Source organism: Propithecus coquereli, unplaced genomic scaffold (assembly GCF_000956105.1).
Source record: "Propithecus coquereli isolate 6110/MARCELLA unplaced genomic scaffold, Pcoq_1.0 Scaffold2, whole genome shotgun sequence".
Lineage (NCBI taxonomy): Eukaryota > Metazoa > Chordata > Mammalia > Primates > Indriidae > Propithecus > Propithecus coquereli.
The window spans coordinates 17,088,296-17,093,341 of record NW_012144966.1 but is presented as its reverse complement, the minus strand read 5'-3'; positions in this window follow the sequence as shown (position 1 = coordinate 17,093,341).

Sequence of the window (5,046 nt, the reverse complement as noted above, 5' to 3'; positions counted from 1 at the left end):
TTAATGAAAGACTAAACAACAAGTTAGTGAGAATCTTAATAATATTAGAAGGGTAGGCTAAAATGTTTGCTGTAAGACCAGCAAACATTGTGATTTGAGCTTCGTTTTCTTTTTCTCCCAGTTATCTTCCCAGAGATTTACATGGCCCTCTCAGTGGAATGTGTTAGGGTGAAAAGGCTAGCAGGTGCTCATGGCATGGGTAGAGAAAGATTTCTTACACAGAGATTAAGATATAAGCAAAAAGTTTATTTTATCCTTTAGAAGGACAGAGAGAATGAGAGAGAGAGAGGGAGGAAGGGGGCAGGGCGCGAGCCGGGAGATGGCATGGCATCCCAAAGAAAGAGAAGGGGGTGCCGGCAGTGAGGACTAGTGGCTCCCTGATTTTAAGGGGGACAAAGAGAAGAAAAAAACCAGTGATGGCTGTCAGTTGACAACAAAAATGACAGCAGGTAGATAACAAAAGCTGCAAAGATGTCAAAGTCCAAGACTTGGTTTCCTGCCTTTCCTTGGAGAAGGGATTATCACAGGATATGTGACTCTGTCCTGGAGATATGATTGAGGCTTGGAGCTTGTTCTCCTGCTGTTTACTCAGGAACTCTGTAAAAGCAGATTCTCAAAAAACAATTTTGAAAGAGAGAGATTTACATCTCTTTTCTGTCCATTCCTCTTTCTTCAGAAGTTGTGCAAAACAGAACTCCTGCAGGGTTTCTGTTAGTGAGAGAACTCATAGGATTGATCTCTAACTGTTACTGGGGAAATTGTAGGATTAGGTATTTTCCTGTTATTTTTGCAAGGCTGTCCCTTTCAAAATGCACTATATCTAGTGGTAAGACTGTTAATGTGTTAGTATTCAACAGTCCACAAAAATTTCTTGAATCTGTACTTTGATTAAGACATTGTTTTAGACTTGGGAATAAATAGCAGTGAAGAAAACAAAGTTCTTGCTCTCATTGAACTTAAAACCTATCATAAGCAAATAAATAAATGGACAAATAACATGTCATTGCATGATAAGTTCTATGAAGAAAAATAATATTTAACTAATATTTATGAACATCTATGAACTCACAACAAGAGTATGAAGGAAGGCCCATCTGTATCATCTTTTTTTTTATTAGCAATTAAATCTTCGTATAGCAAAGAATATGAAGCTGCACAGATTTCATGACTTGTGTAAATTGTGACTTTGATGGGAATTATTGCCTATTTGCTTTTATTGTTTTGAAGTAATTAAATCTTCCTTAAATAAAGAATTTGTAATGTGTTTTCACAAATTTTGTGTGGGTCGTACTTGACTTTCATTTTTTTCCAGTTTTTAAAGTTTAAGCAGTCTGTTTTTTAAAAAAGATTTCTATTTCATTTTTCTTTTCAAGTGATTTTTCTTTTGGGACTCTATTTTGTATTTTTAAATTCCTGTCATGTTTTCAACTTGTTCTCGTTCTTAATGATCTAAGGAATTTTTAAAAATAATGTATTCAATATATTCATAATTTGAATATATATTTTATCAAGAAAGATAATAAAGTAAATACAAAAGTTAAAATTATTTTTGCTCGTGTCTCAAAAATGTTCTGTTTCTAAAGGGTTTAGAATGTCTTTTAAAATTAAAGGACAAAATTCAAATTATGATTAATAAATATGAAAACTTTAATATTATTTAAATAAAGTCAATGCTTGTATTTTATTTTTCAACTTTAATCAAATCTTATTAAAATTTTTGTCAAAGAAAACTATTGGTAATTTTATATTGTATGCCTAATTGCCAATGTAAAGAATTGGAAGTATGCTGCATAAATTAAGCTTAATCTACTTATTGTTATGGTGGAAAGCCTCGCAGGTGCTCATGGCACAGGTGGAGGAAGATTTCTCATGCAGAGATTAAGATATAAAAGTTAAAAAAATATTTTATCATTTTAGAGGGGAGATAGAGAGAGAGACAAAGAGAAAAGGGAAAGAGAATGGTTGGGAAAGAGAGCAGGGAGCCGGCGTGGCATCCCAAAGAAAGAGAAGGGACATCCCAGCAGTGAGACCAAGTGGGTTGCTGATTTTAAGGGGGAGGAAGAGAAAAAAAAATAGTGATGTTAGTTGATAACAAAAGCGGCAGCAGGATGTCAAAGTCTGAGACTTGGTTTCCTGCCTTTCCTTGGAGAAGGGATTATCACAGGACATGTGACTCTGTCCTGGAGATATGGTTGAGGCTTGGAGCTTGTTCTCCTGCTGTTTATTCAGGAACTCTGTAAAAGCAGATTCTCAAAAAACAGTTTTGAAAGACAGGGGTTTACATCTCTTTTCCGTCCACTCAGCTTTCTTCAGAAGTTGTGCAAAACAGAACTCCCGCAGGGTACCTGTTAGTGAGAGAACTCATAGGATTGATCTCTAACTGTTAACTAGGGAGATTGTGGGATTACGTATTTTCCTGTTATTTTTGCAAGGCCTCCCCTTTCACTTATACTCAAATTTAAGAGTAAATATAAATTGTTTAATATTGCAAAATGTTCCTCCGGCCCAAGTGCAACTCTTGTGAATTTCAGCTAATTCTGGTGTACTTCCAGAAGCATGAACTGGAACAAAAAAAAAAAAGAAAGAAAGAAAAGGCAAGAAAATAGACAAAGGGCACTACTGGAAAACAATACTTCATTATGCAAGAATTTATTGTATTCATGCTATCAAGAGGGAGGATTCGAGAAGTTAATTAGTTTGTCTTTTCTCCTACTTAAGAGCTTCCACTGCTCTAATTCTCCTGCCCTTTGAAGTCATGTCAGTCTCTGAGGTTGGCAGCACACAATCGAGAAATATTAGCAGCATTTGTATATAGTTGCTTTTTATTTTGAAGACATGGATAAAAAATGTGGAAAGACATTTTCTGGGACCTAACGGTGTTAGTTACAGGAGCGTATGTCTAGAGTGGGGCCGTGCCGTGCCAGTGCCAAGAAATGGCTGCTCAGTAACAAAGGTAGCTGTGTGTCCTTTAATACATTTATTTTTTACGTCTTTGCAATATGTGGGAACCCATAAAGTATGTAATGCCTGGTAGACAGGATTTTAGATTTTATTTTAGATGGAAAATCTCTGGAGGATTCTGATGGTACATCAATGTTTAAATTATTTTTCTGAATGTAGCCTACAGAATGCATTGTTGGAGAGCAAAACCAGAAACAGGGAGACCAGTTTGAAGGCTATCACAATGGTCAGGTGGAAAATGAAGATGGTTTGGACAACAGCAGTGGATGTGGTCAGAAGTGGTCCAATTCTGGATATATTTTGAAAATAAAGCCCAAAGGATTTGTTGAATCGAATATCGTATGTAAAAGACAAAGACAAGTGATGGAAGAATCCAAGTTTTGACTCTCACCTCCTCCTTTCTAACATTGATTTTTTTCACTTTCAGATAGAGGATCATCTTCAAAATTGGATTTTTATGAAGATTAAATGTGATAATCTATGTGAAGTTATTCTCATGATGCCTGACATGTAATAATCATGTAATAAATATTAAATTATTTTTAAGGCACCATCTGATGAAACCACATTTACCAAATATCCTCTTTCATGCCTCTAAACTTTTGCACATTTATATTTCTATAACCAGGAACTCACTGATCCTATTCTCCTCCTGTCAGAATCTTCCTATCCAGTCTCAAAAGAATGAAGATCAAATATTGAAAATGATAGATAGATGTCTGGGGAGGAACAGAAGATACCTTTCACAACCAGTGGCCTGTTCCACTTATTAAATCTAAATTTGCCAAATCTGAAACTGACTGTTGAGTACTACAGAATACTATTTCATTAGAAATTCATTATTTTTTTTAAATCTCACCTTTACACATGAGTAGATGTATAAAAATAAAAACAAATCATCCTGTCAAGAGACTAGTAATGATTTTTGCCTAATGGCTTCAGGAACCATCTCCTCTCTCTAATGAGAAAATATTTTGGCACTGAACTAAGGAGACTTCATACTGAGTAGGGCTTATATATGATACACACCAGTACACTGGAAAATTAGACCTAGACTACATTATCGTTATATGTTTTACTATTAGTAGAGTCATAAATAATTCTCCATATTGAAGGTCTGAATATATTCTCCCGATGCCACAGATCTAATACTGTCTTTTCAAACAGAGGGAAAATTATAAGGGGGGAGGGAGGAATGAATAGGTTGAGCATAGAGGATTTTTAGGGCAGTGAAAATACTCTGATATTTAATAATGGATACATGTCATTGTACATTTGTCCAAATTCAAAGAATGTAGAACACCAAGCATCAACCTCAGTGTGAACTATGGACTTTGGGTCATAATGATGTGTCAATGTAGGTTCATTAATTATAATAAATGTACCACTCTGGTGGGGTGGGTTGTTGATAATGGAGGAGGCTATGCATGTGTGGGGGGAAAGGGTAGATGGGAAATCTCTATACCTGCCTCTCTTAGGTTTCTGTGAACCTAAAAGTGCTCTAAAAAAATAAAGGCTTTAAAAAAAGATACATTTGAAAAGAATATATTTTAAAATGATGATAGGAAGTCCTCCTGTGATAATGAAGAATATTGAGTTCTCTGTTCTATTGCATTTAGTTGCATTAAATGCTCCTCCTTTAAATGCATATAGTATCTTACGCCTAATAAGAACCTAATTCTATTAAAGCACTTCTACTGTTTCATAAGTGTTGATTTTTATCTATTTTTTCCGCTAGATTATGAACTGCTTATTGAAATAAGGAATACTAAAAGAGGTCCTAATAGACAGTTCTGAACAAAAGTGTTAGGCATCCAAGTAGAAATGTTTAAAAAGGAAATGGGATACACGAGTCTTGATAGTAGAATTGGGCCACATGAATCTGGATATTAGAGGAGAAATATGGGCAAAGCAATGGATCACAGCAAATGGAAGTAGTTGAGATCACCTGACAGAGAGAGTGTAGGTAGCTAAGAGATATGGGCTCTGGGTTGAATTCTAGAGAGTTTTAGCAGTTAGAGGTCCCATAGAGAAGAAAGAGACAACAAAGAACAGAAGAAGTGGTCAGTGACATAGAAGGAAAAT